Source organism: Tupaia chinensis, unplaced genomic scaffold (assembly GCF_000334495.1).
Source record: "Tupaia chinensis unplaced genomic scaffold, TupChi_1.0 Scaffold000054_1, whole genome shotgun sequence".
NCBI classification, from domain to species: domain Eukaryota; kingdom Metazoa; phylum Chordata; class Mammalia; order Scandentia; family Tupaiidae; genus Tupaia; species Tupaia belangeri.
The window spans coordinates 8,037,751-8,053,320 of record NW_006159512.1 but is presented as its reverse complement, the minus strand read 5'-3'; the positions used below and the strand labels follow the sequence as shown (position 1 = coordinate 8,053,320).

Here is a 15,570-nt window from a genome sequence, read left to right as displayed (position 1 = left end):
GCGAGAGAGAGGGAAAGTGAAAAAGCAAGCTGCTAGGTCCAGAACTAGAACCTTGGTCAGCCATGTGGGAGTCCAGCACTCTTAACCACCACGCCACCTGCCAGCCCCCAGGGTCTCTTTAAATAAATATCGTTGCAGCAATATTTAATAAATAATGGTACAGAATTCATGGTGACCTTCATCTGTATTAGGACTGTTGTTGAGACTAAGTAGAGCAAACTATCGTTTGGTATATACCTACCACTACTCTTACATATTCCTTCTCTTCTGGAGTTTAGACTTTATAAGGATTATCATCCTTCATGAGAAAACCGAGTAGTTCTGTATATTATTCATGTTAATACAACAACTGGTAGAAAGGATGAACATGGGTCTGTCATACTCTAGCTATGATTTTTGCCCTTCAGTCTGAAAGTGCGGCCAGCTAGGAGCCAGTCTTTGGTGTTCTGTTATGTGGGTTGAACTACATTCTTGAATATAAGGATATGGTGGTACTTGAAATTTACTAAGTACTTTAAATTTCTGATAGGAGTGTATTTCCCCATCAAAAACCCACACCAATAAGTATCTGTATGTCAGTTAACAGAAAGAAAGAAAAAGTCACCATGAAAATTAATCTGAATGGGACCAGCAGATGGCGAAATGGTTCCATCATTGGACTTTCACATAGTCAGCCACGATTTGAGTATGGACCCAGTGGCTTAAAACTCATGCTAGGCACGTGTGCCTGTGTGCCCAAAATCTCAAGAGGAGCATAGAGAAGGGATTGTGGGGTGGGCATCCTCTCTGGGGGATGATTTCTCGCTTTCTTCCTCTCTGTTTCTCTCTCTGTCTATGCAGTGAGCACACACATCCTATAGCAAAAATCTCTCTCTCTCTCTTCCTCTCTCTCTCTTTTGGAGAGGTTTGTGCTGTAGGGCACGTGCGCTCACCAGAAAGACAGAGGAAGACAGAGAGACAGAAAGTGAGAAATCACCCTCCCAGGGGGAATAGTCATGCTGCAATCCCTTCTCCTCCGTTCTCCTCTCGGGATCTTGGGTACGCACGCACACGCGCCCGGCGTGAGTTTAAGCCACTGGGTCCAGGACTCGAACTGTGGTTGACTACATGGGAGTCCAGCAACATAGCCATTATGCCAACTACTGGTCCCAAATATCTCTCTCTTTAAAAAAAAAGGAAAGAGAAAATTTACCTGAATGCTGTGAGAAATTAGAGTCCTCTTATATATGTAATTCTTGATGAAGAGTGTTAGAATAGTTATAGAAGCTAATAAGTTATTTTAATGTACATGGGTACTCTGGGACTATTATCAATGGTAAATGAATATGATTTGTGAACATTGGCTAAGGGCTAAGAGTTGATGGTACTAAGTTTATATTAGATGTCAGATTGAAAAAATTAAACAGGCTCAGCTGCAGTAGCACCTGCTGGTTGGTACTCTGTAGTGGAGGCCACATGGGAGGCCTGGGCTCAAGCCCAGGATCATGCTAACAAGGTGGGTACAGTGCAGTGCTCTCGTAGTTTCACCTACTGGAGAGACTGGGGCAGGAGGATTGAAATGTAGTGGGACTCTGTTTAAAAGGAAATAAGTATTTTTAATAAATAAATAAAAGGAAAACCACAGTAAATACAAGAAATAAGATAGTGGATAAGCCAGAGGCAGACATTTATTCACACATCCTCACATCCTTTCATTGGTTCTATAACAGATTTATGATATACCTTAAAATAAATTAGGTACCAGTAGGTGGCATGGTGGTTAAGGGCACTGGGCTCCTACATGGCTGACCATGGTTTGAGTCCTGCACTTAGTGGCTTACTTTCCCTTTCTCTAGCTTGCTCTCTTGCTCTGCCCCTTTCTGGTCAAATTAAAATAAATAAATAAATAAAGTTAAATAAAATAATTTTAAAAAATAATAAATTTAAAGTACATTTAGTTTGAAGAAGTAAAAGTCTCAGACATATATTTTTGGCCTAAAGAAAGGGCCTTAATATACAAAAGGCAAAATGTCTATGACTTTTGGAGATATCAAAGTAAGCTTCATGTAATACATAAAGTTGCCTTAAATTATTTAGTGAGTGGCATAAAAATAATATTCAATTAGACTTGATGTGTACCTTCAGGAATGTTTTTCTTGTTTAGGAGATAAAGATGTATCCATTCGAAGTGAGTTAAAAGGCAAATGATCAGTGGTCTAAATGTAAGATCTTATGTCCAAAGGTTTTGGCTTGGTGGTGTTATGCTGTATACAAGAAATACTATGTATTCAGGTGCATTTAGAGTAATGCTCAATTCCCTTCATTCCCACTTCAAAAAAAAGCACAGAAAATGAGAGTTATGTTATTAAAGGGATACTTTTTTTTTTTTTTTTAGAGAGAGAGATTTTTGCCATAAGGTGTGTGTGCTTGCTGGAGACACAGAGAGAGACATAGAGACCATAAAAAAGAAATCACCCCACAAGGGTGATGGCCATACAGCAATCCCTTCTCCTTCATTCTCCTCTTGGGATTTTGGGCATGCCTGCACACGTGCCCAGTGTGAGTTTAAGCTCCCATGTCTGGGACTTGAACCACTGTCGACTGTGTGGGAGTCCAGTGATATAACCATTATGCCATCTCCTGGTTTCTTAAAGGTGTACTCTTAAATTTGCTCTAATTTATATTGTTTATATTTCGTGGTAAATTGTTTATATTTTTTCCTTCTCTAAATTATTGTGCAATTTAGGAATCAATGTTGAATTCAAAGATTGAGATATTAGTTTATGGCTAGTCTGAGAAAATGTGACTTAATATTCTTCTCCTAAAGTCACCCACCCCCTGACAGGCAAGCAGCTGGCAACTTATAGTCCTCACCCCATAGAAGCAGGCTGTTAACTATGCTGGGGAAGGAGACCGTCATCAATAGGCTGGTCCTGAAAGAGGAAGCCAGGAGAGCAGGAGAGGCATGCTTCCGGCCCCTTACACTAGTCTTAGCAGTTAGGGAAGTGTCTCCCATTTTGAGGAGGACTGAAGAGCGGAAGGGAGGAGTTGAAGAGGACGAAGCCCCTACCCCCAGCCAATATTATTAAATGGACAGGAATTCTCTCTGTCTATCCAAGAACATTGCGGGTCGGAGTAGGAGTGGAAGGTTGGTAGTAGTTCTGGGATGAGTGTCTCTGTTTGCCTTCCTACGCATGTGTGTGTGTGTGTGTGTGTGTGTGTGTGTGTGTTTGTGTGTGTGTGTGTGTTTGTGTGTGTGTGTGTGTGTGAAAGCTGTATTATTACTGACTTGGTTACTGAAATTACCATTAAGTTATGTGTAGCATACCTCTTAGCTGCTTGTTAAATGCCAGGATGCTTTTTTTAATCAGTTGAAGACACCGTGGTACAAAAGTAAGAAGGCAGATGCCATTGAAGAATGTTTTCATAATGAAAATGACAATTATTGTATTGATACAGGCTTAGTACTGTAAGATTCGAGAAGATACATCAAATTTTTGTTTGATTTTGGGTTTTTTTTAAGAGCAATTTTTGCTATAAGGCGTGTGTGCTTGCTGGAAAGACAGGGAGACAGAAAGCGAGAAATTACCCCACCGGGCGGCGGAGGCCACACTGCAGTCCCTTCTCCATTCTCCTCTCAGGATTTTGAGCATTCACACATGTGCCCGGTGTGAGTTTTAAGCCACTAGGCTGGAACTAGAACCGCTGTTAATTACATGGGAGTCTAGCAACATAACCATTTTGCCATCTGCTGGTCCTGATAAATTAACTGTTGAGGAAAATAATGTATGCTGGCTTTTAAAGTTTTTTTTTTTGCTAGAGGATGCATGTGCTTGCAGGAAAAAGAGACAGAGGAAGGGAGAGGAGAAAGCACCCTCCATGGGGAATAGTCACGCTGCAATCCTTTATTCTCCCTCTCTCCCTTGCTTTAGGATCTTAGGCATGTACACACATGCACTTACCATGTTTTTCAAGCCAAGTTCAAGTCCTGCCAGATATAGGACTCAAACAGCACTGTTGGCCTTGTGAGATCCAGTGGCATTAACCAATTTAACTGTTTAACAATTGCTAATACATATGCACCCAACATGATAGCACCTACATATATAAAGCAATTATAAACAGATCTAAAGGGAGAGATGACAATATAATAATAGGTCATGAAGCTAGCTCCTTAAATTTTATTTTTTAGTTACACACGTAGTAAACTCTCCCCCCCTTTTTAAAAACTCTCCCTTTAAAAGACTTAAGTATATTGTGTTACTGACTAAGGCTTTGGATATTTTGAGTGTTATGTAATGAGATACTAATAAACTGTATATATAAGAAATTACTTAAAAATAGTTAAACTGAATTGAGAAATATAAAAGTAAAATGGAATGTTGCTATCAAAGACTATAATTTTGAAAAATATTAAATATTGCTTAGGATTTTTCTGGGCCTTTAGTTGTCTTATGAAAATTGGCTCAAAATAATTCAAGTCAAATGAATTAAAATTAGATCTTTCACATTTCATCTCCCATATCATTGATTCTCTCAAAGGGATATTTTTAATGGGAGACAGATTGATTCCAAAGCTAGCTGACGGCTGAAGTGTTTCTGAAGTGTCATTGTGTTTGGATTGCGGAAGTGTGCATTATGAACACTAGGGGGCCTCATAAGACCAGCAATTGGATTCCTCATATTTTTATTCTGAATACAAAGATTAGGAACAGGCACAATTGATTTTCAAGACCCCATTTATCCTTCTAAGAAGTCTCGCTCTTGGAAACAAAGTTTAACTGAGCTGTACTGGAAACTCCTAGTCTTTACAGATAAAAAGATTCCATGGTAGCCATAGGCTTTGTATATAGAAGCCATGTATCCCTAGGCTTTCAAAGAACTGGACATTAACAAATGTCCTCGTGGGATCAATTCATCAAGAGAATTTTTTTAAAGAATTATTTATTTAATTTTATTTATTCATTCACTTATTATTATTTTTTAAATTTGACCAGAGAGAGACAGAGAGAGAGAGAGAAAGTGAGAAAGCAAGCCACCAGGTCTGGGACTCGAACTGTGATCGGCCATGTGGGAGTGTCCAGCACCACAACCACCACACCACTCTCAGCAAGAGAATTTAACAATTGCTAGTATATGTGCACCCACCATGATAGCACCTACATATAAAAAGCAATTATTAACAGATCTAAAGGGAGAAATGACAGTATAATAATAGTAGGGGACTACAGCACCCCACTTTCAACAATAAATAGATTCATCCAGATGGAAGAGCAAAAAGGAAACATTAGACTTCAATGACAAATGGGCCTCACAGACGTGTATACCACATTTCATCTAACAGCAAAAGAACACACATTCTTCTCCAGTGCACATGAAACATTCTCCAGTATAGATCATATGAATATGTTAGGCCACAACACAACTTCTGACAAATTTAAAAACATCAAAATCATATCAAGTATCTTTTTTTTTTTTAACTGACTTTAAAATGTTTATTCTTTAAAAAATTAGTTGCTTTTTATACAGCTATACAAAGTTTTTAATGTTTCTTTGGCAATGGAATATAATGGAATTTTACAACTATATAAAAAAGTTACCTTTGCCTAAGAAGCAGTATTTACTCTGTATACATAGTTGACTGACAAAATTCTCTACCATCCAGCACCCTAATTAGTTGGCGAAATAAGCTACTTCGTATTACAGGATTTCCGAAACGAAAAGAAAAAAGAAAAAAAGGAGAGAAAGATACACACACACACACACACACACACATACCCACACACACACACACACACACACACACACACACACCACCTTCTGTGGCTCAAAACACAGTATCACGGCCCTATCTGCAGGCAACTTGCAATAGTTGCCAAATACAATTTAGTGATAAGAAAAATTCTTTCAGTGATGAAAAAATACTTGTAAGTCCACTGAAGTACTGCTTTAGTTTAACTATACAAAAGAAATTATTTAACCTTCTGCTATTCCAAATATTTAATGCTCATATTTTAAGATGAGACTTCCTCCCCCCAAAAATAGTTGCATTTTTTTCTTTGAAAGTAAGCAGAAAAACAAACAAAATCCAAGTGCTGGTGACAAATATACAAATCATATCAAGTATCTTGACTGCAATGGTGTGAAGCTAGAAATCAAAAACAGGATGAAAAATGGAAAATTCACAATATGTAGAAATTAAGCAACACACTTCTGAACAACTAGTGGGTCAAAGAAGAAATCAAAAGGAAAACTAAAAAATGCCTTGAAGGACCTGCAGTTGACTTAATGGCTATGTCACTGGACTCGCATGTAGTCGATTGTGGTTTGAGTCCTGGACCCAGTGGCTTAAACACATGCCAGGCATGTATGCTTCTGTGCCCAAGATCCCGAGAGGAGAATGGAGAAGGGATTGAGGTGTGGCCATCCCCCCTGGGGGTGATTTCTCACTTTCTGTTTCTCTGTCTCTCTCTGTCTTTCTAGTGAGCGCATGTACCCTATAGCAAAAACCTCTCCCAGAAAAAAAAAAAAAAAAGCTTTGAGAGAATGAAAATGGAGACACAACATACCAAAACCTCTAGGATACAGCAAAAGCAATTTTTAAAATAAAAATAATGATTTATTTATTTAACTTTGTTATTATTATGATTTTCAATTTGACTAGAGAGAGAGAGAGAAAGGGAAAGTGAGAAAGCAAGCCTCCAGGTCCACAATACAAACTGTGATTGGCCATGTAGGAATCCAGTGCCTTAACCACAACGCCACCAGCCAGCCCCAAAAGCAGTTATAAAGCATAAGTTATAGATAAATATCTACACCTTAGAAGAAGAAGGATCTCAAGTAAACAACCTAATGTCATACCATAAGGAAGTAGAAAAACAATAAACTGAATCCAAAATCAGCAGAAGGAACACAATTATAAATATCAAAGCAGAAATATCAAATAGAGAACAAGAAAACTATAGAATAAATCAACAAAACTAGCAGTTGGTTTTTTGAAAAAATGAAATTGGCAAAGCCTTAACTAGATTATTAAGAAAATGAGGCAAGACTCAAATTTAACAAAGGAAAGAAAAAGAAAAAAAAGAGAAAATGAAATAAGAGTCAAATCAATAAATCAGAAATGCAAGTAGATACGACTGATGCCTCAGAAATAAAAAGATCATGAGGAACAATTATGAACAATTTTATGCCAAAAAATTAGATAGCCTAAAGGAAATTGATAAATTCCTAAAAACATAGACTTACTAAGACTGAATCAGAAAAAAAATTAGAAAGCCTAGACAGAACAATCACAAGCAGAGATTGAAGTAGTAATTAAAAACTCCCAATGAAGAGCCCAGGACCAGTTGGCTTCATTGCTGAATTCTACCAAACACTCAAAATTAATGCTAATGCTTCTTAAACTCTTCCAAAATAGTAGATTTAGAATAGCTACTTCCAAACTTATGAGATCAGTATCTCCCTGATACCAAAGCCAGACAAAAACACCACAAGAAAAAAACAAACAAACAAACAAACAAACAAAACTATAGGTCAATATCTATAATGAACACAGCTGCAAAAGTCCTGAATAAAATACTAAAAAACTGATAATGCATCAAAAGTATTGTCCATCATGACCAAATGGAATTTATCCCTATGATACATGGTTTGTTCAGCATATGAAAATCGGTGTAATATACTACTTACCAGAATGCAAGATAAAAACAAAACAAAACAAAACAAAAACCACATGATCATCTCAATAGATGTAGAGAATTTTGACAAAGTTTAACATTCTTTCTTGATTAAAAACTCTCAGCAATTCAACTTTAGAAGGAAATTTCCTCAAAATAGTAAAGATGGTTTATGAAAAGTCCACAGGTATTATCGACATCTAGGGTAAGGGATGAAAAACTTTTCCTCTAAGATCTGACACAGCCAAGAATGCTCATTCTCACCATTTCTGTTCAACATATTATTAGAAGTACTAGCAAGACCAATCAGGCAAGAAAAAGAAATGAAAGACATTAAAATTGGAAGAAGAGTAAAATCATCCCTATTTGCTGATGACATGGTTCTAATGTGTTGAAAACTCTGAAGACTACATACACACACAAACACACACACACACTCTCAAAATGTTAAGACTAGTAAACTCAGTAAAGCTGCAGAATAAAATCAACGTACAAAAATCAACTGTATTCTTTCACATCAATATCAGAAAAAGAAATTAAGAAAACAATCCCATTGGGACCAGCAGTTAGTGTAATGGCTATGTCACTGAACTCCCACATAGCTGACCGCAGTTTGAGTCCTGGACCTGGTGGCTTAAACTCATGCCGGGCGTGTGTGCATGCGTGCCCAAGATCCTGAGAGGAGAATGGAGGAGAAGGGATTACGGCATGGCCATCCCCCCTGGGGGGTGATTTCTTGCTTTCTGTCTGTCTCTCTGTGTGTTTCTGGTGAGCGCATGCGCCCTATAGCAAAAACCTCTCAAAAAAAAAAAAAACAAAACCCTCTAAAAAAAAAAAAAAAATAAAAAGAAAGAAAGAAAGAAAGAAAGAAAGAAAAGAAAACCCATTTAGCTTCAAATAGCATACAAAAATAAAAATACTAGGTTGTCGGTAAAGTCATAACGTATTGTTCTAATTTTGTATGTAAAAGTGCATCATGACTTTCCTGATGACCCCAATAGTTAGGAATAAATTTAACCACAAAGGTAAAAAAAAAAAAAAAAAAAAAAAAACTGTACAGTGAAAACTATAAAACATTAATGAAAAAAATTGAAGACATAAATAAATTGAAAATGCCTCATGTTCATGGGTTGGGAGAAATAGTGTTACTAAAATGTGCATACTACCCAAAGCAATATGCAGGTTCAATACAGTCTCTACCAAAATTCATATGGGGCCCAAACTGTGTGGCACAGTCAGTAGTGTGATCAACTGCAGTGCAGGATGCCACATGCTTGACTGCAGGTTCAGATTCCTGGCCTCGTTGACCCAAAACACTCTGGACATGCATGTGCCCAAGATCCTGACAAAATCCTGGAGGGCTGGAGAAAAGGGATTGCAACTTGACCAGACTACATGCTCTCTGTCATAAATAAATCCAGTAGCTTGAAAGTCACAACAAATAAATAGATAAATAAATGTTTGTTTGCTTGTTTGTTTTGGAGAGGTTTTTGCTATAGGGTGCGTGCGCTCGCCAGAGAGACAGAGAGACAGAGAGACAGAAAGACAGAAATCACCCCCCCAGGGGGGCTGGCAATGCCGCAATCCCTTCTCCTCCATTCTCCTCTCAGGATCTTGGGCACGCACGCACACAGACCCAGCATGAGTTGAGTTTAAGCCAGCAGGTCCAGGACTCAAACCAGTGACATAGCCATTATGCCAACTGCTGGTCCCAATAAATATATATATTTTTAAATGCCTTTTCAACTGTTACAACTACATGGCTATGTAAGTTTTATAAGTATATGACATTTATTGATTTGAAAATTAAAAAGCTTTTCTTTTTAAGCAAGGCTTGAGAAGTGTAATTTGTATTGACTTCTCATTCTTCAAGGTTAACTTTTAAAAGACTGCTTAATATGAGGCCAGCAGGTGGCACAATGGTTAAGCCACTGGACTTCAACATGGTCGACCACAGTTCGAGTCCCAGACTGACGGCTAAAAATTGTGACAGGCGAGTGTGTGTGCATTCTCAAATTCTGAGAGGAAAATGGAGGAGAAGTGATTGTGGCTTAGCTACACCCCGGGGGAGTGATTTCTCACTTTCTGTCTCACTCTCTCTGTGTCTCTCTAGCAAGCACACACACCCTATGGCGAAAACCTTAAAAAAAAAAAGATGGCTTAGTTGAAGCTAGAGGAGCAAAAGCAATCAGCTCCACATAACAGGGATGCCACCTGGTTATTGAAGGGCATTCTAGACTGTCACTACCTTGATATGGTGAATTATGCAGAATTAATATGTCTTGAATGTCATGACACTCAAGAGGTTCTTTGGCACTGTACCATCTTAGTTTAGAGTGATTTCTAGGGATGTTGGTTTCCTGAGAAAATTCTGATGGTTATGAAAGAGCCTTTAGAAAAAAATTGTTTACAACTTGAAATGCCTATTGTTTTGTTATTCACAGAGAAACAGCTAGTATATAAAAACTGTCACTAATAACAGCTACATATTTCAGAAAAATCTGTGATGAGAATGACAAATGCTTTTAATGAAATGATATAATAATTGTTGGAAAATGCCACGAACAATATAATAAAAGGTGAAAGCTGTGAATCACAGAAGGTGGTAGTTATATTTGACAGTGAAGTGGAATTAGAGCAATTTAAATCACTTTGGCTGTGTTAATCTTTACTTTTCTGTAGTTTGTCTATATCACAGAATAAGTACTAATGTACCATATAAGGACACTTGCTAGGATTAAAACTCCAAAAAGTTTGATATATACCTATGTTAGTTTTTTATTGCAACAGAAACAAATTACTACAAACCTTGTGACTTAAAACAATAGAAAAAAAATTGGGGGGGAGGGAGAGTTTTTGCTATAGGGCACGTGCACTCACCAGAAAGACAGAGAGAGATAAAGTAACAGAAAGTAAGAAAACACACCCCCCCACCCCCCAGGAGCGATAGTCACACCACAATCCCTTCTCCTCCATTCTCTTCTCGGACCTTGGGCATGCATGCGCACATGCCTGGGGTGAGTTTAAGCCACCAGGTCCGGGACTCGAAGCGCTGTCAGCTACATGGGAGTCCAGTGACATAGTCATTATGCTAACTGCTGGTCCCAAAACAATAGAAAAAATTTGTATACAGTTTGGGAGGCCAGAAATCCAAAACAAGTTATATGGTCATAACAGTGATCGGGCTGGTTCCTTCTAGAGGTTTCAGGGGAGAATCTGCTCCTTACTTCTCCCATTTGCTGGCTGCTGGTGCTCCTTGGCTCACAGCCACAGTATGCCCCTCTCTGCTTCTGTGCTTATTGCCCTCTCTCTCCTCTTCTGTAGCCAGATCTCCTCCCGCTTTCCCCTTATAAAGACTGTTACCTACGATTACCTTCAGGGCTTACCTAAATAATCCAAGACAATATTCCCATCTCAGAACCTTTGACTTAATCACATCTGCAAAGACCTTTTGGTCATATAACATAACATTCATAGGTTCTGGGGATTAAGATTTATTCACACCCTTTATGTAGAATCACCTAACATTAACATTTTACCCCATTTGGTTTATTTTTTGTCCTCTCTTTTTCTCTGTATACATATGTATGTTCTCTGTCTTTAATAACAGTGACATTTTTGAGTTTGACATTTTTTTCCCCTATTGGTAGAATGTTTAAAATTTTTATATGGTTCACAGGCTATGCAATTCACCTTTAAAAAGTGTACCTGTAAAGTATACAATTTGGAAATTTTCAGTCTGTCAGATGTACAACCATCACCACGATCCAATTCCAGTCACTCCTCATTCTGTCCCTTCCCCAGCCCCTGACAACCAGTAACCTACTTTGTATCTCTTTGGTTTTACCTGTTCTGGACATTTCACTTAAACAAAATCATATAATATGTGACCTTTTGTGTCTGGATTTTTTTTCACTTAGCATAATGTTTTCAAGGCTCTTCTGTGTTAGCATGGATGAGTACTGAATCATATTAAGTACTGAAAGTATCTGTATAGTTAATAATGTGGCTGAATAAAGTTCCATTGTATGGACATTTGTTTATCCATTCACTGTTATAAGGACATTTAGATTGCTTCCATATTTTGGCTTTTATGAATAACACTGCTGTGAACAGTCACAGACAAGGTTTTATGTGAAAGTATGCTTTCATTTCTCTGGGATTACAACTAGAAGTAGGACATTGGGTCAGGGTAAACTCTGCCTAACTTTTTGCGGAACTGCCCACTCATTTCTAGTTTCTTTCCTGAGAAATTGTTCTTCCTCTTGGAAAATTCAAGGCAATGATTCTGGGGTTGGGGTGGTGGTTTTTTTCAACTTCAGATGTCCTTCCAGAGATATAACGTTGAAGATAACTTTTTAAAAGCCGCCACGAGACTCCTTTCTTGATCTGAAAATGAACTACTGCCATGATCTGATCTAGCAGAATCTGTCTTTTCACTTGTGGTTAGGGGATTTCAGCGCTTTTAGTTTTCTATTTGGTCCTATGAAGAGATTGTTGGCAGCCTTTGTTGTTTTAGAAGACAAGAATGTTTCCTACTTAGGATGTTATTTATCCTTATCTAATGGTTTACAAGGAGTACTAGGACTATTCAGTAAATACATTTTTTTAAAAAAAATTGGGACCAGCATTTGGCATAATGGCTATGTCGCTGGACTTCCATGTAGTCGACTGCGGTTCGAGTCCCAGACCCAGTTGCTTAAACTCACACCAGGTGCATGTGTGTGCATGTCTAAGATCCCGAGAGAAGAACGAAGGAGAAGGGATTGCAGCATGGCCATCCCCCCTAGGGGGTGATTTCTCGCTTTCTGTCTCTGTCTCTCTCTGTCTTTCTGGTGAGTGCACGTGCCCTATAGCAAAAACCTCTAAAAAAATTCTTTTTAAAAAGTCTTTTAAAATATTATGGAGAAAATGACAATAAATGTAGCCATTAGTCGTATTCCTTTAAATGGAAGAAAATACAAAATGAATTTTATTAGTATAATTATTATGAAAATGTGATGGCCAATCTAGACAAAGCTATAGGAATAAAATTTGTTTAGATTTTTAAAAAAGAATAATTTAGTTTTTTATTTATTTTTAATTTGACCAGAGAGGGACAGAGCAAGAGCAAGAGTGAGAGGGAAAGTGAGAAAGCAAGCCTCCTGGTCCAGGACTCTAACCACAGTCAGCCTGTTGGAGTCCAGCGCTGTTAACTACCACACCACCTGCCAGTCCCTTGTTTAGATACATTAATTGCTGTCACTATTTGGGTTTTTATCTAGCTCAAACATCTTTAGTCATAGGTGAGAAGATCTTTAAATATCTTCAGAAGCCAAGGAAATACAAAATTCAGACAAAGTTAACAGTTGGGATAAGCAGTGCAGAATTCTGTGAAATTGTGGAAAAATTAAGTAACATTTAATGTAAGTCTAAGACTGTAGGCAACAAGAACTGTGGAATCAACTCTGTCTTAAGTTATGAAGACCTAACAATACAAATGAAATATTAGACTCATTGAGAAGAGTCCAAGAATATCCTGGCTGAAATCTTTGAATAATAAAACTTTCATCAGCTAAAATGTCACCAAAAATACCTTGGGGTGATATAACTTTCAACAAGGGGTATGCAGCTTTTAGCACTAGGAGGATTTATATGTGAGTATAAAAATATTTGAGAATCAAACTCATGGAATTAGTAGTTTCATGTTAAAGAGGCAATACATATTTATTTTATATACTTGTAGCTTGGTCCATTAGAGTAACATGCCAGTCTTCTAATTCCATTTCAAATTCTATAATTAAGTAATTGATTTATTATTGTGATTGTTAAATATGAATCTTACCAGATTTGTGTATGAATATTTATAAAAACTTGACTCACCCTATTTATACACTTAATTTATTAGATTTATAAAGATTTCTTTAAGCACTTGGAAACTTCTGTGAGATAAGTGAAATCTCTAAAGTAAATAAAAAATCTCAAAATACTTAACTAACTTTATAAATGAGACCAAATGTTATTCTACTAAAATAATTTAGGTTGGATGCTAGACATTGTGCATGTAATGTCGTTAAGAGCTTGATTGCTTTGTTTTTCTTTACAGTGTATTGCATTTTGTTCTTGTAGATGTTTATAGATTAGCTTGAGCATTATATGGCTCGCTTTTAAGGTTTATTAGGGTAGATATAGAACAGACATTACCCTAGGGCTAGCCCTACAGCTAAGATGTAACCCTTGTTGGGCTTCTACTGAATGCTGTCACTGTTCAGAGAGGCTTCTCCTCACTAAGGAATTAGATTTTGAATGACGTCCAGCATTTGTTAATTCTGAGAACTTTTCAGCTTACAGCTCCCCCATTATTTTTGGCCCAGCCTTGTGGAGTTCACCCTACACATGGCTTAGCATTCAGTTTTCAATCTCTCTCTGACAGCTTCCTCTTCTCCAGTATTCTACCCGAGGAATTCTTACTGCCTTAGTCTCACTCTGCTGGAGCCTCCGTCTCATTCCAATGGCGTGCTCCCCTCCTGAGCTGTGGTTTCCATCTGCCTGTAGTCAGAAAGCTGGAGCTATTGTAGGACTTATCTCATTTCTTTCCCTTTTCTCAGAAATCAGTTTTGCAATGCTTATTATCTAGTATCTGAAAACACTTGAGATACACACACTCACTTCTAGTCATTTCTGAAAGCACATTTAAAATTTTGTTTAGAGATGGCATACATCATGTCTACAAAGCAAGTCAAGTGCCCAAGCCCAAAGTCAATGAGGCAGAGGAGTTTACTCTGTCTGAAGGAAAACATAAGCGGAATGAGGAGGAAGTGAGTAATTGTGGTCAAGTAAGAAAAGTTTACCACAGAGAGGTATGGCAAAGACCTGGAAATCTGCTACCCCAGTGTTTTCCAAATTACAAGATGTGAATAATAATGGTGATGATGATGATAAATGTTCAATGAATGTTAGTGATGTGCTAGGGCTCTGTCTTAATTAACTTACATTTTTCCCTTAGGACTCACAGTAACCCCGTGAGATAGGTTCTATTATTGTTACCATTTATAGATAAGGAAATTAAAGCTTAATGAAGTTAAATTTCTTTTCCAAGGCAAGTTATAATACCCAGATGTGGAAGTAGGTAGTCTGGCCAGATTATGGTTAGTATAGAATACTATATTCCATCTTAGCACATTAAGATTCTGAATTTTTCTACAGTGAGAAAGTTTAACTTTATTAAACCAGTTTTTCAATTTTGTTTTAGAGCTTAAATACCCATTATCAATTGATGGGCCAGTAATTGATGGGTTGCCCATATTATAAGATCCTTGTGAACAAAAACAGTATTTTCTTTAACTTAAGAGTCAAAAGCCCTAACTTTGGTGTCAGATACATTTCTGTCTCCCAGTTTTCCCCATTTCTTCACTGTATGCCTTTGCTTTTAAGCCTCAATTTCTACATAAAATAGTAATGACAGGGGACCAGCAGGTGGCATGGTAGTTAAGGCACTGGACTCCCACATTTCCAACCATGGTTCGAGTCCAGGATCTGGTGGCTTGAAACTCATGCCAGGCACATGTGCATTGCATGCCCAAAATCCTGAGAGGAGAATGGAGAAGAGATTGCATTAAATGGCCATTCCCCTAGGGGAATGATTTTTTATTTTCTCTTTCTCTGTCTCCGGCAAGTGCACACATCTATGACCCCCCAAAAAAAATCTAAAAAGAACAAACAGACAAAAAAAATAGAAATGACAGTGTCCACCTTTTACCAGTGAGGAGAATTAAATGAGAAGATGAATATAAAGCATTTAGCATAGCATTTGGTAAACTGTAAGAGCTAAATAAATGTTAGTTTTTATTTTTATTTATTTATTTTTTTAAATTTATTTATTCATTTTATTTTAATTTGATCAGAGAGAGACGGGGGGGGGGGGGGGGGGGGG

At 37.6% G+C, this 15,570-nt stretch overlaps 1 protein-coding gene across 1 annotated transcript in view; it reads left to right on the top strand.

Moving 5' to 3' along the window:
• The window catches only part of SLC41A2 (solute carrier family 41 member 2), a 131,388-nt gene that overhangs the window by 51,767 nt on the left and 64,051 nt on the right, over positions 1–15,570 (top strand). The window lies entirely within an intron of this gene.